At 45.7% G+C, this 24,729-nt stretch overlaps 1 protein-coding gene across 1 annotated transcript in view; it reads right to left on the bottom strand.

Moving 5' to 3' along the window:
- NCALD (neurocalcin delta) overlaps positions 1-13,898 on the bottom strand; it is a 54,667-nt gene extending 40,769 nt beyond the window's left edge. Inside the window, exon 1 of the mRNA XM_066177755.1 lies at positions 13,735-13,898. The gene's annotated coding sequence lies outside the window, so the exon portion shown is untranslated. The remainder of the gene's footprint in view (positions 1-13,734) is intronic.
- Between the last annotated feature and the right edge of the window lie 10,831 nt (positions 13,899-24,729).

Below are 24,729 nucleotides of genomic sequence, written 5' to 3'. Positions count from 1 at the left end.
TTCTGGAAGGGAAACAGCATCCAAAAAAACAAGCATGCTTCTTACAGTGGTCCATTTTTCTGGCACAGAGGATCACCATGAGGAGAGCCCAAGACAGTGAAGGCAAGTAAACAAGTCTGTGATATCTCTATCTTCCTCTACACCACCTAATCACCCCCCACCACACATCAGTGATGGGGGTGGCAGGAATGTGAGGGGAGGTTTATGCAAGCAAAGGAACAAGAAAAAAAAACTGGTCAGGAAAGTCAGCCAGCTCTGTCACCTCGAGCATCAGACAGCACTGAGAGCAGCAATACATTATTGCAAAAAAATGAACTGAAATTAAGATTTACAAGTAACCTCAATAAAATTCACAGCTGGTTGGGCTTAACCTTGGATTAAGAGGATTAGCAGCCTGTTTTCCAAATCATGAAAGAGTAAGTTTTGCATTTTCTTCGAAAGTGAACTACAGACATGCCTGGTCTCTATTCAGTATTGAGTAATTCAACCTTTCTACAAAATTTCACCTCTTTATTGTCATCTTTTTGTCTCCTCTAAGGAACACAATAATTTATTAATATCATTCTTTTATCTGAAGATTTCTGATGACTTCAGAAAAATAACTGTGTGACAGCGGCACTACAGTGTTGACTGCACAGTGGCACAGGAAGAAGGAGGAAAGGATTTTTTTCATCTGTATGGCTTTTTTATCAGCTGGTCCTGTGTTCCTGGACTAGCTGGGGTCACTTTTCAAGATTCCTGGGTTGGCAGAGACTCACAGGAGGATGGCAGAGAACAGACTCTCATCAGGCACTTCTTGACCCTACCCGGGCTCAGAGGCTGTAGGCACCTACACCTCCTGACAGCCATCCTTCTGCCTCAAGGCATGCCCAACACTGTCTTGACTGTGACAGTGGGAAGACACCATGCTGCCTCACACTCCCTCCCAAGCCCCGTCATGACAGATATGGAGGAAGCCCTCTGCTTATCAAACCTTCACTCAGTTGTCAAACGTCCACCTAACAGGGAAGAACACAGGCGGCAGGAAGGTCTTGCTCTAGGACACCACCTTGGACTGAGTTCTTCCTTTTTCTCCTCTGTAAATCGGTTGCTCAGGATTTGAAACAGCAATAAAGTACAAAACAGTGAATGGCACCAAGGCACTTCACCTTGCACAACAAAAACTAGCCATGCATGGGTCTGCAAGCACAGAGGGCCACCAGAGTTCTCTGCCATCTGCTGAGCTTCCAGAGGGCAGCACCGAGTGCAGTGAAACTGGTTGGAGATGAGATGGGAAGATCAACAGCTCATCATCTGAGCCCTCTGCCTACATTATGGCTGTCTCATGAATTACCTCAGGGCAAGAAAAAACAGCTGAGAACAGATACCACAAACCTAACAAATCCACCTGATGTCATCCTCTCTTGGGGGTTGTGTAATACAGTTAACTGCTGTTCCCAGGAGAACTACCAAACCTAATTACTTGTTATGACTGCATTAGATGAAGAAGGTGCATCTTGCTGATAGTTGCCTAGTGGGAATATAGAATAGATCTTTCTTTTGTCCACTTATAATTAAAGCAATCTTCTTCGTATATTAGATTCAGTAGTTTATAATGAAATGCAATAAAGATTCCTTGAGTAAAGCTCTTATTTTTCTTAATATGTTTATACAATTTAATGGAGTCTCTTACTCATTGGAAGAGGAGCAGCTTCAGAAACAGTGTGCTTAAACAGACATGACAAACCATGCAATAATCCAGTGCATGGTTCAGGCTAATGCCTGAATAACAAGCATGTCCCACAGCAGTGCCACCTCCATTTGTGCCAGACACCTGAGAAGCAGCAACCATAAACCTCTTCAATGGCTAGGAGAAAAACCTGCCATTCTATCATCCGTGCAGACAGATTTAGCACTCTGTGAAATCTTTATGAAAATTACCCACCAGCAGAATTAGGTAACCAACTTTAAATAGCAAGGAATAGGGAGTTACGTCCAGTTGAGCAGCAGCAATTTGGACAACACTGATTCTTCAGTGGAAAGACTGAAGAAATATGCAAAATATGGTAAAGAACAAGAAATGCAAACACTGATGAAACACACAAATGGTTGAATAGACTTTTATTATCAGATGAAATAACAATGCCTTAAAATAGGATCCCATTTGGGTTTGAAAAATTAACAAAGTCAAGGAGCTGTAGATTAGAGCCAGGTGCTTAGCAGAACTAGAAATTTAAGAACGTTTTTGCTTTTATCTGATGATTCTTGGAAGAAACACTTGTGTTCATATTTCTGCAAGAAATATTTCCTGTTGTTGAGCTTTCCTTTGAAGGACATATTTCTGTTTCACTACTGAGAGCAGTTGCAGAGCTACAAATGCACAACAGGCCATGCAAGACAGATCTTAATTATACCTATCCTTCCGTGAGTTCACTGGGAGCCAAATGCTCAAGGCTAATAAGGATTAAAACATATTCAATGACTCTGAAAAACTGTCTTAACGCTAGTCTTCCCAAATCCCCTGTATTATTTGGAGCAACACAAGCACAGCAACTCCTGTTTGCAAGTGAAAAGCAAAAACTTTACACTTTCACACAGTCGTGCCCAAGTCCTGCTCTACTAAACCCCACTGCTCAGAAGTTTTCAGCCAGTTTCATTATGCTCTGCAGGACTTTGATGTAAATCTGCAAATCAGAGTTCCATATGATGACTTCCATGGAGCACTGACACTAAGTGATCTGTGACCAGACCTGACTGGGAAATTCAGGGAAAGTAGAAGACACTCCATGTCTAAAAGAGGAAGTAATTAAAATAATCAAACCTCCCTGAAAAGCCTCAGGCAAAGTGATAGGCAAATGCTCCCCTGGCTCCCTCAAACCCTACTGACATTATGCTCCAAGGTCATAAACACACAGGTGGAATTCAACTAAACCAGAAGTACTGGGAGAAAAGTGCATTCAGAAATCTCCTTTGATTTTGACCTCTTTTAATCCTGAAGTTTTACAAGGAGAGCACCTGGACATCACTTCTCTCTTTGCAGAGTGAAATGTGAAATTCCTGACAGTGCCGTGTGGCAAAGGCAGTGCTGTATGTGAGGTTGGGCAGTCCCCAAGGAGCTGCAGTGTACAGTGCTCACTTCAGGTAAAGGAGGGTTTGGAAAACAGACTTTAGGCATGAGACAGCATTAGAAGGGTAGAAGGGAGAATGTTGGTCTCTCACGGAGAGGGCTAATACAGCTAATAACAATTTACTTATTTTGGAGAAATGGTAGAACAGAAGAGGTGCAGTAGTGGACACTGACCTCTACATTTTTTCACATCTTAAAAACAAATGGATTGTAAACTAAAAAAGGATTAAAACTGAGCCTCAGAGGGGAAAGAGTATGTACCAAGAAACAACATGAAATCAGCATCAAACCCACACTCTGTAAAGAGTCAGCTCAGCAGTGTAGATGATAATGTTCCTCTGTACAGATGGAGGAGTAAAGAGCCTGGTGCTCTACAGAGCAAAGGTTTTTCTTTATCCTCTCTTCCAGCCATGTTCCTCACTTCCTTCACTTTGGTCCTATTAGAACCCCACTGCTTCGTTTGACAGACTGGAGTTGCCAGCCTTTTTGTCATGCTCCAATGGGCTGATTTCCTGGCCATGGCGATAGCCTGCAGCTCATGAGCTCTACCTAGACCTGAGCTTCAGAGAAAACACTTTTCTATTTTTAAGGCTCTTTTTTCCCCACAAGGATTCTCGCCCACATTACCTGTGACTATGAAGCAAATGCAGCTGGGTGCATTCCCCAGCATGGAGGCCAGCTGGCACAGAAGTTCCCTCGTCCATGATATTGAACTCTGCACCCTCCTGAAAAGTGACTGTGTGCCATTTGCCCCTGGGAATGGGCCCAGTGGCACAGGCTGGGAAGATAGGAACTGATTGGGAGCTAGACTGGGATAGGGACTGCTCTGCAGAGGGAGTGATTTTGACTACTGAGCTCTGGTGCTGGGGTTGTCCTCTGTTTAATTTATTATGGACACAGCCAGTGGCCATACTACAGACACGGCCATTATCTCAGGAAACTGGATAGTTTGTCACTTATTTGAATGTTAGTGTCAAAACAAGAAATATCAAGGCTTGGGGGAAGCAAATGCTCACCTAGTGTGGGATATTAAGAGCGGATTATGAACTAGACCCAAAGTTCAAATCATCTGGCACACGCTCTGCAAGGGGCCTTGGGCTCCGTTATGAATTTGCTGGAGCTCTGAAGGGGTTTCACGGTATGTGCACACCAAGGGGCTGGACTGGATGCCAAGGAGGGCCAAACATCCCTCTGGAGCTCAGCCCTTCTACCTCCAAATACCAGCCTTGGTCGGCTTGACCCTTGCACCACCCCAAATGCCAGTCTTTGTGGGCTCAGTCTCCACCTACACAACACACACCTGTTGCTGGGGTTATTTGCAGACTCCAGACCACGAGAGGGCTGTGGTGTGGTCAGTTTAGCTTCTCAGCACCCCTGACATGGAGAGATGCATCTGTCCAAGAGGCATGTGCCTAATCTGGGTCTGGCCACCTCCGGGTGCGATGCCTTTCACTAGGACTCAGGGGATTTCCACAAAGAGGCACATGTTGCCTGTTCTGGTCAGTTCTGTGTGCATGCAGCAGTGAAGCAGCTCCTCCTCATCCACCCACCAGGGCCACAGGACAGCTGGCTGATCTCCAGTGAAGGCAGTGAGAATGGGATGCTCCTCTCTCTGCTCCTGCTCAGCGCTTGGGCAGCCAGCCAGCCACAGCGAAGGTGAACTGCTGAGACGTGGTGACAGCAAGCCGCTGCCACAAGCATTTAATTTTTAATTCTTCTCAGGGCTTCTTTTCTACCATCCTTCCTTGTAGCCCTAGGGGAAGGCTGCTGGCACCTGTTTCTGGAGCTCACATTGTTTGTGTTTGGCTGCATGCCTGACTTTGAGGGATAAGAGAGAGGGGTCCCCAGCCAGCCCTGGTGGGTGCTGTCAGGGAGCCTCTCCAGAGCAGCTGCTTTCCTGGGCCAGCATTCAAGGATGGGACACACAAGGTGCTTTGAGGACTGGAACTGCATCACAGCTCAGCGGGATCTGCCTGCACCACCAGTCCTGGAGCCAGGCTCCTTAGAGCCGTTTTTTTCAGAAGCTTTCTTTCCTTCTTCTTCAAAGAAGCATCCACCAGCAAGAGATGCTGCTTTTCAAGTTGGGCTATAAGAACAGTGGACAGCATGAGCACACTGCCCAACACTTGCCCCTGGGAAGCAAGGGGTGTCAGGAGGGAATTACTGGGCTTGCCAGTGAGGAAGCAAAATTGCCTGAAATACCGAAGTACCCCTCACTGCAGACACAGAAGCATGCAGCTGTTCCACTGGGCCTACAGATCCCCTCTTCTCCCCACTCATGTCATTCCTCTGCTTAAAAATATTGTTTTGGGAAAGAAATGAATAATAGGAATAGCAGTGTAAAAGCATGGGGAATTCAGCAAACAAAAGAAAAGCTACTATATTTGAGAATACCTGTTTGAGACAATGTTTTAACTGGTGGCTTCTTTTAACTCCTTCTCTCCCAGCTGCCTCCCCAGCGCCCTGTCTGGAGTGCCATCCACAAGCACGGTGGGAGTGGCATGCAGGAACGGTGTGTCTTCCTACAGGCTCCTGGAGCAACACCACAGCCTACTAATAGCTGGCACATGGTGAACTGATAGTGAAACACTCTTTGATTTCTAATCAGATTCCTTGACTTGAGGCAGGGGTTTCTGCAAGGGTCCCAGTGTTTAACAAAAAGAGTAGAAGTCAGGCCAGCAGTCACCCTGCTAGTGCTTCTGTCACCTTTTGTCATCTCTGAAAGAATTGTATTTTTCCAATTGAAGCATCACAAACATTATGTGTCCATGGTGAGTGGAGGGTGAGAGTGCACAGCAGCTGAGAACCCTGCCGTAGGTTCTCAGTGAGAAGGCCATCGCTGCAATAAAAGAAACAGAATCTGCCAAGGCTGAAGATTCAGTTAAGCAGTATAAACTCATCTTTAATAAATTCACCAAGACCCTCATGGAGCTGATGTGGAGCATGTTATACTGTTGTTTCATCAGCTCTCACTTTTTCTTGCCACTGGTGTGGCCAAATTGGCCAGATCTCTTTGCAGCCCTGGTCAGGGCTGGAATGGCCCTCCTGCCTGCAGCATCCTGTGCCAAGGGAAGGCACAGATGACATCTGGACCTCAGCTGCAGATGGCTCTGCACTTCCTCCTGACAAAAGCAGCCCTTCTGGGCTAACACCTAGCAGAAGTGAGGCAAAATAGGAAACAAATGTGGGGGGACCACTGCCCTGATGATACTGGAGGAAGAACAAACAAAGTCTGAGCTCATGTTTTCAGTTCCTAAAGCAATTCTATTCTGCCCAAGTGCTGCGGTGCATGTCGGCCATTGAGGATGCCATGGAGCTAGCAGCAGGGACAGGGGATGCCCTCTCCCAGGCAATCTCATTTCTGAATCGTCAGAAAAGAATTCTCTTTGTTTCATAAAAGATGACTCTAAACACTGCTCCCTGGATTTTCCCTTCCAAGAGCAATATGAGAAAAGAAATATTTATTTTTTTGCTCTGAAAGAGTTCCTCTTTGCATTGCCTCTGACCTTCCCAAGTCCCAGCACTTCTGCCTTTCACTGAGTTCTGCTTTTCAGCTTTTACCTTAGTGGTGACAAGGGGGACTTCCTTGGCAGGAGTCACTCAGCTCCTTCATCAGACTCTGCCAGGAGAGGCAAAGCAAAACACAAATGGTCTTTCGGCAGAAGTTCCCACTACCCAGAAACCCTTCAGTAACTCAGAGACCAGAGAGTCTACACAGACATCAGAGCTGTAAGTGGTTTAATATCATGTGCCATCAAACATTACATGCCTTGCAATTCATGTCGGGGATTTCGATTAAGGAAACCCTTGAACACGGCAAGGAAGAACTGTGAATTCTGATAATGTTCTCAATTTTTAGCAGTAAAGTAATTGAAGATGAAGGGTGAGGTGAAATAATTGAACATGAAAGCTGCTTGCTGTGTCAAATCAGCAATAATACTCAAGTGAGAGGAGATCACGGTTGGACTGAAAGATTGGCCAGCCATAATTTTGCACTCTTCTCATCCACATCAGCCTGTGAAATAAAAACACAGGCTACCCTTCTGGTGGGACTGCTTCAGTAGGGTCAGAACGACTTTACATGAAAAGCCTCATACAAGATAAACAGCGATGAATAGGACGCTTGACAGACAGGTCCAGAGGACACCAGACAGTGCTTCTGCTGAGATATAATTGCTCTAATTGGACCTGGGCTTGCGAAGATGGTAAAGCTAAAGAGGACTCTGCAATCATGCTGCCATTCTGCACAAAAGAATACTGTTGTGATAGGAAGCACATAGCAGTTGTGGAAAATAATCAACAGCTTTGTGCTCGCATCCCCCTGGCATCTTGGATTTGCGAGCACAGCATCAGCAGAATTATTTTCTTTAGAGTTAAAGGTTCTCAGGGCTGAATTGCTTCATGAAGTCTCTTTGAGTGTTATACAGCTGAAGTTAGACACTTCACATGTGCTGGATCCATTGTGTTTTTGCAATCCTGGAAGAGACGCAGAAAGAGCGCATGAGGCGTAATCAGGAAATCTTGCTGCTCTGGGAGTGAGGGAATTTGGTAAGGAAAGAAGTCAACTTTGGCCTTCTTCAGCTTTAACTTTCTTCTCTTGGGCGACAGCCTGTAACCCACCTGATTTGTTCATCTAATCAAACCTCTCTACAAGTAATATTGAGTGTCCCCAAAAGCTGATCTCTTCTATTTATAACAGTAGAACAAGCATGAAACCGTTATCATCAAGTAGCAGGCACGACACAAGGGTTGACTGTGCACTGTTCCTCCAGTCCTGCTTTGAACCCAGTACCCAGAAGAGAGAGCAGCCCTGTTAGCCACAGCTACATCACACGGCAGCTAACACACACCACATCACACTGCTAACACAGGCAGAAAATTTCACTCTCCCAACTCCTTCAGACAGCTCAGTTTCACAAAAGTCTCGTCTGGACTGTTCTGCAGGTGCCCAGGGACATGAGGCAGTACTGCCAGAGGCCCTTGCATGGGCAGGTGCAGCAGTGCAAGAACAATGACAGCAGCCTGCTCTGGACAGTCCTGCCAGCATGTGCTCAGTCAGCCCTGACAAGGGCTCTCCTTTCCCCCTCGTCCCATCCTACCTGGTCCACCATGCCCCTGTGGCTGGACAGGCTGGCTCTGGCCTGCTCCCCAAAGCCCCATTCTCTTGACAATGAAATTCAGCACACAGCTAGGAGGCTTTGTGACACACTGGGCAGGTATAACCTATCTCAAAGCCTTTTAGCTCCCATGTGCAGACACAGTCAGTTGAAATGCTGCCTCCAGCTCCTTTGCAGTTCCTAAGTAAATGTGCAAAAATGCAGTTGTGATGTTCAGGAACCGTTCAGGTCCCACCTGTAAACCAGCACTTGCACCTCAAGCGAGGCCACTCATGCCTAAAGAGCCAACCTGGCTTACTGCACCCTCCCTAACAGAAATGGTCATCTGCAGTGACACCGTGAAGGTCCTGTCCCATGCTCACACTGCAAATACCAGACACGGGTGGCAGGATGTGCATCACCCAAAATGTGAGCAATGGGACAGGCATCTTCCCCAACACCCAGACAAAATGACAGGGCTGGGTGCAGTTGGGTGCAGGAAGGTGGTCCTGGGCAGCCACAGAGAAACTGTCTTGATCCTCACAGCACTCTAAGGGTGACAGTGTCCCTGGGCCACTAGGAACCATGACACCAGCCAGCCCATTTATCCGTGCCATTTGTCCTTGGGGTCACAGGTCCACACTTCTCCTTTTCCTGTCCTGACATTTCCTCTGGAGTACCACTGTGTCACTCAGCGGGCCAGTGACAGATGTATGGGGACATGAAAGCGTCAAGCATGTCCCACACTCAACTTCAGCCTCCTCTCAATGCTGTCCTTGCTTTGTGCATCACAGGCTTGGTTTCACATAAGGAGCTGACCAATGCCCCACAAAGGTGGTGGGAAAAATTGGCCATAGATGATGCTCTCCTAAAAAGTGCATGGGATTTATAAACACAAGCTCAGCTATAAAACACAAGACATGTTTGTTTCCAGCTAATATGTCTATGATGAGCCATAGATTGTCACAAGAATAAAAAGCATAAGGATTGATATCAGTGGATTTTATACAGCAAAAAACTTTGCACAACACTGAAGATGTACTGCAAAGAAAACTGAACTACAAAAGATGATAAACACAGCTAAACCAAGACCCATCCTCAGCTATCTTCTGTGAAAGGAGGTGGGGCTGGGAATTTCAGGTGCTGGGCAAATTGAAAACAGCATTTCAGACCAAACGACAAGCTTCTTGGTTTTTCTGCATGTAAATCAGATCCTTACATTATCTCACTGTCATTTTGTGGCTGAAAGCAATTCAGCAGCTATCAGCACAGCCAGACTGAAATTCAGCAGAACAGGATCTGAGCCCTTCAGCTCGTAATGATTAGATGATTCTGTAGAAATGAATCGTATGAAAATATGAAGTTCAGCAGAAAGTTGACAGTGTGTGAAGACCACAGAAGGGAGAGGAACTTTACAACTCAGCCTTCACATTTTCCACCTATAGGATTTCAACATTTGCTAAAGTTGTAGTAAGGGCAGCTTCTTCACACTGCTCCCTCTGGGAAATATCACATTCAACAATTCCTGAATTACAGTTTCTAATTATATTTGCATACTGTAATGCTGTCTGAAATGCAAATTTGATGACAGAATAATTCAATCCATATAAAATAATTACAAAATTACTGTTTCTCAACCCTCAACTCATACTCCCTGCTATTTAAGAAGATAAATTTAACAGCAGCAAAAGTACAGCCAAAACACAGTCTATTTTTCAAACTGTTATCTGACTATAACTGTCTGCATAGATTTTGGCTCACCATAGAAGATTACTTCTAAAATATGACTACCAAAAACATTCCAGAGTTAGGATTTTTGTTGCTTTAGCTTGGAACCAACAGTCAGGTCAACTTTTATTTTGCATTCACAGTACCCTACGCATGGCATCTGTGTTTAATTGGAAAAGCAACTGTTGGTTAAAAAGTCAAATCTCTACTGCAGTCCTAATGTTGATGCAGACATTAAATTAGCACCACATAATGATTTTTAGCAGAGTGGGAAACAACTTCTGCAATAAGTAATTTAAGATCCTGAAATTCCATACTGAAACATCAGTTCCCACTGACAACTGCTACCCTCTACAGAGGATTTTATTCCCCCCATGAACATGCCTAAGCAGTAGCTAGGACCTTTAAAAAGACAGCAGAAATTGTGCTCTGTTTGAAAAAAATTCAAGGAGTAGTGTTCCATATTGCATGGGGTTTCTAGGTTTCATTATGATTCTGGCCTAAATTTAGATTGTCATTGCCCATCAACTCAGCCAGATCAAGGTAGAGCACACTGAGTGCATTGTTATTATGAGGCTAGAGGCATCAACAGCTCACATCTGTTTTTGATTTCCCTGCTGTATCCAGTTGTGTGAGAAGTGACTTGAGGAGATCTCAGACGTGACTTTAGCCAAGGTCTTTCCTAAGGTGAAGTGCTCCAGTTCCTCGGGAATTGCTGGTCTGCTCACCCTTCGCCATGGAGAAGGAGACTGTAGGAAGAGATCATCCCTTCCTCTTGTGTGCAAAAGGGGTGACATTTGCAAATGGCATGAAAACTGATGGGAAGTAGGAGAGTCAGTCTAGACTCCCTAAAAGAAGGTGAAATGTTGCCAAGCCCATGTGCATCTCACATATTTTCTCTTTATGTCAGAGGATTTCAAGCCCAAGTAAGCTGGCACTGTTACAGTTGTGGCATTGGGCAGAAGGTGAAGGATGGGCTGTGCATCCACCTTCCCCTCTCGGTGGTGGGAAGGAATCTACAGGCTGTTTGCTCTTTTCTTATGGTGGGTGGAAGCATGGCAGCACAGAGATGGCAGGATGCTTAGCATTGCATTGCCTGGCAACTTCACACACTGCCAAGGTAAACCCAAGTGCTTGTCCAAAGGGTTTGGTACAGAGCTGACCAGTGAAAACAAGAGCATGAAATCATCAAGCAGAGGCACATAGCCCCAGGATGACTCTCACACACCATTCCCTGCCTTCCTGAGCAGGGATCTGTGTCACCTCCAGTTGCAGACTTACTGCCTGTGAGCTGCCTGCCTGCCTGCAACTCATTCCCATCTCTGGGGCAAAATACGTGGATCCTGGTGATGGGATGCCCAAAGCCCCCAAAGACTCATCAAGAGGGGACAGAGCTGTCACTCTGCCAGGTAGGACGCATCCTTGTGCAACCTCAGTGGCACTTGCCAGCTTCCCCTATAACACTGCCTCTCAGATCTCTTGCCACACAGCATGTACAGAACCCTTCTGCTAAAATGTGAAGCAGTTTATCATCCTTCACTCTACGGTCAAATTAGAGCCTTTTCAAGACTACCTCAGTATCACTAAAGAAAGATACATCTATTCCATCTGGAGATGAGGAAGGTATTTTTAAATTATTTCTAATGAATAGCTCTTGAGTAAAAGTTGCATCAATTAATCTTCTCCTTATAAGTAGTTTCAAGGCATCAAATGCTACAGGACGCTGTATTCAAGCCTAAATGAATGAGCATAAGCCTCAGCTCACATTGAGCATCATCAGTCAAGTCAAATCTGGGAGGTGACGGCAGCTACACAAGGAGTCAAATCCTGAAGACATGAAGGGTGAATGACTTCTTGAATGGCAGGTGCCACTCAGCTCAAACCTGTCCCCATACTCCATGCCTTGGTCCCTCTGCAGACTTACCCCAGCAGCATAAGCTGGTGAACAAGCAGACCTCAGAGCGTGGGGGGCTATATAAACTGTCTCCCTGTCCTCCCCTCCTAGCCTATCTCCACAGTCTGGGGAGCTCACATGCAGCTGGAGCGGTATGGACTGCCACAGGCTGCGACACAGCTCCCCACAGCAGCTGGGGAGCAGCCATGCCCAGCTCAGCCCAGGCGGGTCACCTGGGCAGGGGCGCCGAGCGCCCATTCACCCCCCATGGCAAGGCTGAGCAGGGGTGCCAACACCTCCAAAGCTGCGAGGCTCCTGTAAACCCGGGTAAAACTCACCTGTGAGAAGCCAGGAGAGATTCCTCAGGCACTGGTGCAGTGGCATTGGGTGAAGAATTTAATAAAGACAATTTGAAATATTTCAGCCCCCCCCAACAATGATGTTTCAGGGCATGAGAGTTGAACTGGAAAGAACTGATGAGATAACACCAAGTGAATTGGTTTAGACGTTTCAGATGCGTTTATCCTTGTTCTCTACTAAGAACGACAAATGCAGTGAAATCCAGAGCACTAAGTCATAACTTCCTTAGAGAAGTGCCTTCAGTTTTAATGTCTGTCTTGACTCTCTTTCTGAAACAATTACTTATGCTGCATTTGATAATATTAGGATAAATTTTATAGATTTTTTTTTTTGTCTTTTACTGCTCTGTGTTTTAAATTGCTTTGTAGCTCCACATCATTTTAGACCAGCAGCTGCTTTAGAGAATCATTATCATTATCGATAAACCCTTTGAACTCTGGGAGGAAGGGAACAGGAGTATATAATTAGAGAAGATAAGAAAGATCTAACATACTTTTCCAGGAAACAACACACATGATGCTTCAGCTGTAATCTGTTCTTAAAACAAATCTATATGTTCCCACACAAACAAACTCAGCCTGTGGCACTAAACTTCAGGAGCTCTGGGATATCCTTCCCCACAACAGCAACCTCGGAGTAAGCGCAATACAGAAAGAGACTCAAACTCCCTCTTGTTTTTACAAAAAGATCCAAATAGCATTTCATTTTTCAATCACTGTGGTGATTGAAAAATCATGCTGCTCATGCTGCATTTCTTTTTTTAGCTATTCTGACTGCTCTCAATGCACAAGAGAAAAAGAGAGAGGAAAAAAGAGAGGGAGAGAGAAAACAAGCCCTGTGTGTGCGTGCTTGTGAGAAAAAGCGTAAAAGCCTCTGTTACAGCAATGCTGCTCTCTTGGCATATTTCAGATAATTTTGCAGGAAGCTTTTGATTCTTTCCTCTGTAAACACTATACAGTGAGGAGTGCCGCGTGCCCCAGGAGAGGGGCAGAAAGCCCGGGGAGCGCGCAGGGTGCAGGGACTCCGCGTGAACAAAGATGATTGAAATGCTCGAACTTCGAGAGTTGGATTTTAAGCTGTTCGTGGCTGCATTGACTGCCGGCTTCCCCCTCACTGGGCACATTGGGTACAAACCCGCCTGAACCGGGCAGCATTAAAAAAACTACGAATTCCAACAGAGGTATAAAAACCACGATGCCTGAACATCATTTCTTTTAACTCCCGAATGCATTAGCCTAGGATTACTCACGTTCGTTTATATTCCTAAAGTGTCAAATGAGAACGATATCATTTTATTCTCCTTTCATGTATCATTAATCTATATTTAACTCCGTTTTGCCGTCTACACACAGAATTAGTAACTGGAAGCTGCTTTGCATTTATCTGATAGTGCTGGGCTTGCTCATCAAGGCAAACTTCCAGCCAAAACAAACAAGTGAAAAAAAAAAAAATCAGTCACTGATACAAGCCGCTTTCTATTCTATTCTTTTTTTTTTTTTTTTTAAAGGAAAATAATCCAAACCTGATGAGAACATAAAGCAAACGGTTACCTCACACTGCAGAAATGCAAGTTTTTAATAGTCCATGCTCCGGCAGCCCCTGAGATTCAGCAGCGGCAGCAGCGGCAGCGGCGGCGGCGGCGGGGTTGACTCCAGCATCCACCGGGTTCTCTCACGGCTTTGACTGCGCGGCCGGGACCGCAGGCTCAGCCTCCAGCTGACGTCAAGGCGGCCGTCACATGGCCCGGCGCCGGCCCAGGGAGCACTGGTTGTCCTGGCAACGCCAGCACTGCTCCGAAATTATTTCAATAGGTCATCTGTCATACTGCGCGCACATCGGAGCCATCGCGGGCGCCCGGACAACCCAAACACCGCGGGCTTGCTGGAGCTGCTGCGCCGGGGGCTGGTCCCATCGCCGACTCTCTCTTAACCCAGTCCCTGTAGGAAAACGCCTCGCTCTTCCTCCTCCTCCTGCATCCCCAAGCTCCGGCAGAAAAAAAAGACATGATAACCTGGTTTGCCCAAGCAAAGGGTCACAAGAACTGCCCTCCGAGGGTGCCGGGGCACCTCAGTGACGTGCTGGCGTTGGTCACCCACATTCTGCCCAGATTCGGGGCGAGGCAGCAGTGGTGCGTGCTGTAGTGATGAGGGGCAGCAGCCGTGCAGGGCTGTGGGCTGTGGGCTGCCCCCAGAGCTGCCTGGCCAGTTCGGCCTTGCGTCCCTTAGCCTCGGTATCCGGTCCCTCTGTTAGCCTGCAAGTGAGGCTTCTCCAGCTGCTCCCAGCAAAACATCACGGGAAGGGACACAAAGCAGCACGTCTCCATCTGATTCTCACTCACCTGTGCAGCCTTCTCCTGCAGGAAGAGACACAACACCAGTGTCTCAAATTTCCTTGTAACTCTAGATAAAATCCACTCCTTCCTCCAAATTTCCTTTCTTTTCTCTCTCTCCACCTTACCAGAGCCCCACAACACATGCATGTGCCTGGAGTAGGACACAGAAGGTGCTGGAGAAGGGAAAGTCTTTCACCTGTGAGAAGCAGGGAGGAAAGACAAAGTGTCAGCAACAAGAAAAATGCTTCTGAGCTCATCAAGTCCAGGTGAGTGGACAGTGATGTGGAAAGAAAACCGTCTGAACAGTGGATCTTGGAAGGTTGTGGTCAGTGACACAGGGTCTAGTTGGAGGCCTGTAGATGATGGTGCTCCCCAAGCTTCGATACTGTGTCCAGTATTGTCTAACTTATCCATCAATAACTTGTATGAAAGGGGCAGATGCCTCCTCAGCAAGTTCACTGGTGACAGAAAGCTGTGAGGAGCAGATGATACCCCAGAGGGCTGTGCAGCCCTTCAGAAGGACCTGGGCAGGCTGGAGAGGTGGGCAGAGAAGAACCATCTGAAACTCAAAGGCAAATGCAGCTCCTGCACCTGGGGAGGATCCCTGGGGACCAGTACCGGCTGGGGGCTGACCTGCTGGGAAGCAGCTCTGCAGAGAAGGTTTTGGTGGACAACAAAATGTCTATGAGCCAGCAGTGTGCCCTTGTGGCCAAGAAGGCCAAAGGTATCCTTGGGTGATAGGAAGAGTGTGGCCAGCAGGTCAAGTGAGGTGATCCTGTCCCTCTACTCAGCTCTGGTGAGGCCACATCTGGAGTTCTCTGTCCAGTTCTGGGCTCCTCAGTGCGAGAGAGACATGGAACTCCTGGAGTGGGTCCTATGAAGGGATACAAAGATGATTAGGGGACTGGAACACCTCAGTTTTGAGGAAGGGCTGAGGGAGCTGGGCCTCTATAGCCTGAAAAAAAGGAAGACTGAGAGGGGACTTTATCAATGTCTATCAGTATCTGAAGGGAGGGTATCAAAAGGATACAGCCAGGCTCTTCCTGGTGGTGCCAAGTGATAGCACAAGAGGCAATGGCAGAAACTGGTGCATAGATAGTTCCACCTGAACATGAGGAAAAGCTTCTTTACTCTAAGGGTGACAGAGCACTGCAACAGGCTGCCCAGAAAGATTGTGGCATCTCCTTCTCTGGAGTTATTCAAAAGCTTTTTGGACACAATCCTGCATAACATGCCCTGGGGAACCCTGCTTGAGCAGGGAAATTGAACTATATGGCCTTCAGTGGTCCCTTCTAATCATTCTGTGAGCCTGGGATCAACAAATGCCAGCACTGGTTTACACAGCATTTAGTGAGTAGGGCATCTCTAGCAGAGTTTACCAACAGCCTCTCCAGCACCAGCACTGCACTGGGGCATTCTTGGGCAGTTGTTTTTAGAGAGCAAAGCCCTTTGCGATCCTGAGCTACCCCCTGGGTCTCAGTGCAAAGCAGTGAAGAGGGCTCAAAGAGTTATTAGAATAGAATAAGGCAGCCCCCACTGTCTTAAACTCATGCCATAAAAAGAAGATATTCACAGCTAGCTAGGAAACCTGTGACTGTTTAACAAAACAAGAATGATGTGATGAATTTTAAAAAACCCACTGATTACTACATGTGTTGCACATAATCCCACATATTAATCCAATATAGAAGGCTGAAACTTCATGTCAACACCCACCAATAAAATTGTATCATAACTTACAGATGTATTCTTTCACTTAATGGCAATGTTTGTACAATATTGCATAAAGTTTGGGTTTGCAGTTTAAAAAGATATCTCTCAACATTCCTTTTTATTGGTCTGACAAAAATGCATGCACCTGAGAGATTTTAATGGTTCTTAATTCTTATAAAAGCCTTTTCACAAAAGGAGACAATACAACGCATGCATTTTGATCATCACAAAACATTGAAAAAAACTATTTTGCTGATTCCCTAAAGAGCTGGCAGAGACCGCCAGGCAGGATCACAGAATAATAGAATGCTTCCAGTTCAAAGGGACCTTGAAGATCACCTACTTTCAATCCCTCTGCCATGGGCAGGGACACCTTTCACTGGATCAAGTTGCCCAAAGCCCCCTCCAGCCTGGCCTTGGCTGACTTCCAGGAATGGGACACCCACCATTTCTCTGGGCAACCTGTTTCAGTGTCTCACCACCCTCACAGAGGATCATTTCTTCCTAATATCTAATCTCATCTTGCACTCTTTCAGTTTAAAGCCATTACCCCTTGTCCTGTCACTACATGCCCTTGTAAAAAGTCCTTCTCCATCTTTCTTGTAAACCCCTTTGGGTACCGGAAGGCTGCTCTACAGTCTTCCCCGATCCTTCTCTTCTCCTGGCAGAAGAACCCCAACTCTCACGACCCTCAAGGACCTGCACCTGCTCTGCTCCTGTGTAAGTCTGGTCCTCCACACCTGCAGACACATGGGTATGCAGAGCACCTTCATTCTCCAGCATCAAAATAGCCGTTTTGCTCACCTTTACAGGATATTTCTGCTGCAGTAGAAGAGCTTGGAGGAGTTTCTAAACCATGCATAGTGTTTATAAGGGGGTGCTAATTATGTGTTGAGAGGGTTATAATTTTCAGCCAGCTGAAAGATGCTAAGTGAAAAAAAAAAGACAAATGCTCTGAAGAACATATGATAATGGCAGTGTGGGGTTGGATGTTCCCAGTTCCCAAGGCTTGGCTGAGGTTTTCCTGCACCTCCCCAGTGATGTGGCTCCTCCACAGGGATATTTTCTGAATTACTGACTGAAATCCCCACTTCTCTGTAGCGCTCAGTGTAACAGTCAAAGCTTTCCAGGACAAGGGTCAAGGGAGACCTTACACCATGCAGACAGATGAAGAAATGAAAGCAACAGCATCTGTCCCTCAGAGAGCTGAAGTATCCTGCTAGAAGTGGCAGAAAAACCTATATTTCCTGAGTTAACTTTTCCATGATAAAACCCCCAACATAAAACCAGCTTCCTCTATAGTTTCAATCAAGCAAATGAGCTCAAAGGAATGAGACATGGGCACTGACAGGAAAAATACAAAACAAATATTTTATGCAGGGAGGGACTTGTGAATGATGGCTGATGAAGAACTCAAATGTGAGCTGGCAGTTTTGAAAGCTTAGACTAGTTTAGTTTAGAAAGTTTAGGGTTTTTTAAAGATTTTTTTTTTTTGGTAGTTTAGTTTAGTTTAGATTAGTTTAGTTTAGTAAGTTTAATTATAGCTGTCAGCCCAGAAAGCCAACTGAATCCTGGGCTACTTCAAAAGGAGCAAATTAGAGGAGAAATAAGGGGATTGAGCAATCACCAACTTCAAGTGCAACAAGGGAAAGTGTAGGATTCTGCACCTGGGATGGGGCTACCCAGGATGTACAGACAGACTGGGGAATGAGAGGCTGGAAAGGCACTCCTCCTCCTGCTAGAAGAACGCCATGCCTCATGGGGAGAGGTTTCTGTTGTGCATTTGGGACCACCTCAGTCCCTCCCACCGCTCCAAGTCTGGGGCGCATGGAGGACTGTACAAGGGAACAGGAGTTGGCTCCTTCATCTGTCCTGGTAATGGACAGTCTGCCAGAACTTCACTGACTGCAGCAAAGTGTCTTATATGTATCATAATACACACATAGATATCTCAAATATCCAAACCTAGAGCACACATGTATCAGGACCCATGTGATAACTTACACACAAACGCAGTACCACAAAGTAGGGCACCATCCAGCTTTCCCCACTGCACTTCTTTTGTCTCTACAGAGCTAACAATAGATAACATTTGTTTGCCCATAAAATGGAAGACACGCAGGGAGCAGAAACTCTATATGGGTTGATCTTTGAACCCACAAGACTAGATCTTCCCTGGCGTCAATCCCCGCTCTCAGGAAGGAGCCACATCCATGCAAGCAGCTGAGAATCTACTCTTGGCTTTCCTCTTATCAAAACAACACTTAGAAAGTGTTTCATCTTGGAATCTTCCCTCCCTGTTACTGTTTTTAAAAATAAAAAGTAGGAAAAAGGCAAGTAGGCATGATTTTGATGTAATAAATATAAAGAACAAACCACATGTGTTTTGCTGGCCTCTGCAGCTTGCTGTTTGAAAGAGTGGCTAATGTTTCCATTGGCATTGGTTACATAGATAAAAAAGAGACAGAAAAAAGGCTCAGCAAACTTGTCCTGTTGACTTTTGCTCTTGTAGAAAAACAACATAGGGAAAAAACCCACAGGAAAAGACATTTTAGTTTTGATACAGCTGTCATGGCACTACTAGCACAGGGGGTTTTGAACAAAAACAAGAAGAGAAAGTGGTTCAGCCCACCCTGTTCACTGATGGCGGCTCAGTGAAAGAGTTATTGTTTGAGTCAAATCAGGTGGAAGATGGTTTCCCAGGAATGCAGCACTGTAAGAAGATCCTACACTCTCCATATATCTGTCATGACTCTTTACTGCCACTAATTCCTGTTCCCAGGGAGAGTGAAAGAGTCTATTTTCCAAAGCAGTAGTTTTTGTTTCCTGTGCTGCACCAGTGGCTTTGGGGATGCCCCCAGCACCCTTCCACAGTGAGAAGAGTCCCCAGACTGAAGGGAGACTCTGCGAGGGGGTAAGCATCAGCAGTGAGGACCTGGTCCCAACAAAGGCCTCTGATGGCTGCTGCTGAGGGATGGGAAAAGCTCTTGAAGTGTGATTTGCCTTTTTGTGACATATTCTGTAGAAAGGATCACTTGGTCTGCAACAACTTTTCTGGCATTTGAGCCTAAATAATGCCATGATCTAGCCTTAGGCAGTATTGCGCTGATTTTTTTTTTACTGCTGAGCTATGCAACAGTTTCTTTTAAAAGTTTTGCTTGCACCTCCTTCCTCATAGGAACTGATCACCTTTGGGGCTTGTGCATCCCTCCTGTGTCTCCTCCCCTATGCCAGTGTGTCCACATGCTCTCCTCTCTCGATTTGTTCTCCTGGATTTCCCATGCAATGCCCTTACCTTCACTCTGGGAAACTCCCTCACCTTCAGTTTAGATGAGAAAAGCATCTTGAACCGTGAGTAAGATAAAAGTAAGATAAAACTCTCTTTCTGCCACCTTGCACATCTTCCAGGACGACTTCTACCCCAGCAGCTAAAAGGAGCCAGGACCCATTTCCCGGCCCAGAGATCGGATCTCATAGCACCACTGGGGCATGCAGCAACAAACCTCTCCCCCAAGGGGGTGGCCTTATCCCTTTCCTCCTGTTGTGAAGGTCCTCAAGCCTCTGCTCTTCCCTAAATCAGTCGGGAGAGTGAGAAGAGTCGAGGTTGGCTACCACAACAGTCATTTAGCCTCTGAGCAGTAGCAAGTGTACCAGATTGAAATCACCCTTGTAGAAATCTCATCTCACTGGCACAGAAACACCAGGAGACCAGCTCAAAAACTCAAGAGGCTAGATAAAAAATGAAATATTCTTAGCTGGAAAAGCTGGAAAAAAAAATCCATCATCTAGGAATCACAGTCAGTGCCTCCTAAGGGACCAGCCAGAAGACTGATCCTGCTGCTGAATGTGGATGTTTTCCATTAATTGATGCACCTGAGTTATGTTTCCTAGGGGCCAAACTGGAAGAAAACAAGGAAAAGTAATGTGGATTAAACAAGAATTGATTATGTGGCAACACGCAGGGGAAAAAAATGCCCTTTGGATCAAAGAAAGCATTTAGGGCATTTTAAAATGAGCCAAGAATATTTGGAAACAAAGGTCTTCATCTGCTCTGGCACTTCAGCAAAGACCCATGTGGGCAGCAGGGGCCACCATTGCTTGTCCTGCTGGTGGTCGCCCTCCCTCATCCTTGAGGCCTGTTTGGCTGGAAAGCACAGACCACCCCTCTCCTCTCAAACTCTGATATTTGTATGGTCTAACTTAACCTAGCTCATTTGGACTGAATTTGCTGATTGTTTGCAATGCCTGAAAGCAGTGCTTTCTGGAGAATAATTGTTTTACCAATTTTTCATCCAGACCGAAGTAATTTCAGGTAGCAAATTACTGCTTGAGCCCTCTTGCCAGGATCTCTGTGCTCTCAGAAAAATATTTTCTAATTGTCTGGCTCTTCTGCATCTCCTCCTTACTGTGTGGAAGTCACATCTGAGCTGCAGAGATATTAAGATCCTGACCCAAAGTCATCTAAGCACATGGATAACCTTACACCGGCTGGGGTGTTACACGTGTGCTTAAGTATTTGCTGGATGAGAGCCCAAGTGCCTGACAGCATCGTGGAAACCAACCATGCACACAGCAATAGCGGTGCAGAAAAATAAAGGAACAAGATAGAAATACCCTTTTCCTCCCAAAGAAATCTTTCACCACTAAGGAGAATGGAAGAGAAATCGCTAACAGGAATTCAGTCATATGTATTTTAGTCCCACATATATTGAAAGGAACCCTTCCAGTTTTTAAAATTTCTTTGCAGTGTTAATCACATCTGGCAAATTTCAAATTTTTTTTTGTTTTTGTCCTTACTTTTCCTGTGCTTTCACTCTCTCTTTTCTTTCCCACTTTTCCCTGAGTTGCTGCTGTCCATTTCTGTGTAGTTTATCTTATCTGAGTAGCTGCTAGTATTTAATTTGTAATAGAAAATCACCAACCACCAGTCTGCAGTTGCACATGGAATACTCTATCACACTTCTCTTAAATATACCAGTTTGTGAATAGCCCAATTTATAAAAAAAGTGAATTTCAGCACACCTCTGATAAGGTGTTTCACTGCCAACCCTCAGGAATGAGAGCATGATGTTATCCTTCCTTAATGAGGACACAGTGCTTCCAGTGCTTCCCATGACTCTGAAGCCCTCATGGTCATATCCGCCCTTGGTGCTGGAAACCTGTTTTCCTCTCCAGAGAATGGTGGTGTTTTGCAGCCCACTCCCAGGAGCCCAGATGGTGCCTGTGTACACCCACGCAAAGAGGGCTTCTGCATGCACACCTTCCCCCAAAAAAACTGGGGGACGTGGGGTCTTTGGGCTGCGCTGGTCACTGCCAGCCTCCTCCTCACCCAGGTCCAGATTGCCACCCAGAGAAATTATCTTGCCACGAGGAAAATCTCCCCTGCATTGAATTGGGACACAATAAGCAACTCGTTCTGCTTCAGTTCTCTGCCAGTCCTTTACCTGGATATTTCTGTGTCCCTCCCAGTTATCCAGTATCTCCCTGGCAGCTAATCTCTGCTCCTCAGTGCTAGATGGGTAAAGTCTAAATTGCCAGCTTTGCCTGGATTTTTATCAGTGGGCAGATAGAGGCCAGGATGGAACAAAAGGTCAGTTCAGAATGCTCTGGAGTTTTGTTCTTTGGAATGCAACTTTCTGTCCTTGCACACACTGTTATACTGTGTCTCTGGCAGGTACTTCCTTAACTTCTTCCTCCACAGATAGTATGGAGAGGTTTCCTCGTGTCAGTAGCTGCTGAAGAGATAGGAATGAAAGCCGTTTTGGCATATGTTTTTGGGCTTACACCAAGTGTCTTTGCCCTTTCCTTGATCACATACACGTTTCCCCTTTCTCCCCTTGATGGCCAAAAGGTAAGTGGTGATAAATTTGTCATAAATTTCCTAAACACAGGAGTTGGAGCCAAAGAAGCTATCTTGCTGGAATGCAGACCATCCCTGCCACTTCAGCACCCACTTCGTCCAAGCTGAGAGGAAGGACCTGGCCATGCCTGATCCGCAACTCCAGCAGCAGTGTCCAACTCCATCCCTCTGACATTCCATTTCTCACTTCTGCCTTTTCCAGCACTTGCTGCTGGCACCTGCCTGTGTCCCTGACCCTGCTGTGAGAAGGATGGATGCCTGGACACCAGTTAGGCACATACCTGCAGTGCAAGCTCACAGCAATTGCCCAAAGGCAAACACACGAATTTTCATACCTGCAGGCTCTGCAGCCTGGCACTGCAACGAGAGGAAGGCACAGAGCAGCAGGAGTGATTACTGCATGGCCAGGCATCTGTGGCAGCAACAAAACCAAAAGCTGTCACACTCTAGGCAGATGAGAGCAGAATACCCTCTCTCTAATCATCTTCCACTCCTTCCCCACTGGTGATGAGAAACACATAGTTAGTTAGGACTCTGGACACTAAGCCAAATGTTTGAGACTTTTCTAGTCTCCAGTTGGTGTTTTGTGTCTCTCCTGAAGCCAGACCTGATGCTATGGCACGCTGTCCCCACATTAAATCAATCATGCATGTAAGGCAACTCCATGGCTGGACCCCACAGATTAACAGGCAAACGTGCTCTGAGCCCAACAGTGCTTTATGTGAACTGGAATGTAAAGGCAGATTCCCACAAATCAACTCAATCAGTCTTTCCCTTGACTTAGTTGACTCCATGGGTAGGCATGTACACATGGTTTTTCACAGGCAGGTATGAGCTCCCTCTCCTCCAGTTTGAATTGTCTGGAAACCACATGAGAGTGGTTTACATGGAAAAAAAAAATACACCAAAACCAAGCAAAGAAGGCAGCCACACTTGAACAATATTTGGTTGCTGCAGAGCACAAGTAAGATGGAGCTGACAACTGCCTGCCAGAAACATGTAGAACTACCCCAAGAATAAAACAAAAACAACCTAGGAACAGCCAAATTCTGTAAGATCTAGTTACCAATATTGCTGCATTTATGGTTTCTGTTTGTCTTTAACAGGAACTAAGAACTATGTTGTCCTTTGAGTGAAAGGCTTCATTGTATGAAGTATCTTCCTGTTCCTGGTAGAGATGACCCTATCCAGATGTCCCTGGACTCCTCATAGAGAGTGAAAACTATGGCTGCTTTCCCACATTATCTCTGAGTGGGACAGTCGCCCAGTTGTGTTAAATCCCAGCAACCAAACTCATCAAAACAAAACAAACCAGAGCAAAAGTGAAGCTGTCGCTGACATGAGAGGGACATGACTTCAGTAAGCCAGATGACAAGCCAAGACCGGACCACTGCAGATCCAGGCCTTGCCTTCACCCCCTCAACAGTGTTGCCAAGAGCAGCACTTTCCAGCTGGTGTACCTGCTTGTTTTCTTCAGGAGGTGAATGCCACTCCAGTTTGAGGATGGCTTCTAGGCTACAAATGCATTAACTTTTTAAGAAGATGCAAAGACAAGACAAATACGGGTTGATGTAAGAATCTTTGCTCCTGACTCACTGAGTCTGAGCACTGCTGTCACCCAGCCTTGCTCAGCCTCCTCTCCCAGGTGGTCACAGACTCTCCCAGGCATTAAGTGGCACTTGTTTGCTCCTTCACAGTCCTTCTCCTTCCTTGCTCTGGTCCCTGAAGACTCATCATGGGGCCAGAGAGCAGACCCCCGTGCTCTCCAGGGCTGTGCAAGGTGTTACAGCTGCATGTTTTACCTGCTTCAGGAAGATTCAAACAGGAGAGTGAAATTTTATTAATGCTGAATTTGATGAAATGTTACCTGAAACTGGTGAAAAGCAGGTTAAAATTTTTGAAATGTATTGAATAAAGCTGCCCCAAAACAACGTTAACTTTGCAAATAAAACTCACCCATGTACTTAAGTGCTCCAAGTCAGCCCAGCAAGACAGGAACAAAGACAGAGAGGAGTTATTACGTAGAGAAAGGGTGACATCTAAGTTAAAGATGATCTGGGTAAAGTCCCAAAACAAATTTAATCCTTCATCTCAATCTGTGGCACAACAGGAAAATGAACAAAGGGGCAAAGACAGGGTAGCTAATCAGACAGAATATGGGAATGAATATTACCAATGGAATAACATTTGAAGACTTTTAATGTGTTTAAATCAAGAGACCAGATGATCTGTATCGAAGAATCAAAGAATAATGAACGAGATGGCAAATTAAACAGTAAGTCTGGCAGCAAGAGTTTCTGACAAATATTTCTAGTTCAGGCTGTCTCTATTCAAAGGACTGTAAGTAATGCTCACAAATATGGGTCCCCTTATCTGATCTATGTAGCATAAAAAGCATTAAGTCAGATTTTAAGGGAGGAACAAACACAGAGGAAGACAATACAAGCCCATATCTTTACGAAACATATATATTCATCTTAGCCAATATCTGCTTTTGATAAAAGGGTTTTCCTGGCCAAAGGAAATGTTATTTACCTACACTTTTCTAAACCACCCACCATAGTACAATATAGGTAAGTCTTAGAGAAAACAGAGATTATGCAAGCTGCAAGAACTGTAAGGTGAGGAGGAACTAGCCAG

This window comes from Chamaea fasciata, unplaced genomic scaffold (genome assembly GCF_029207755.1).
Source record: "Chamaea fasciata isolate MVZ Bird 193981 ecotype frontalis unplaced genomic scaffold, bChaFas1.0.hap1 SCAF_1, whole genome shotgun sequence".
In the NCBI taxonomy this organism is placed as follows: Eukaryota; Metazoa; Chordata; class Aves; order Passeriformes; family Sylviidae; genus Chamaea; species Chamaea fasciata.
This window is presented reverse-complemented; position numbering and strand designations above follow the sequence as displayed.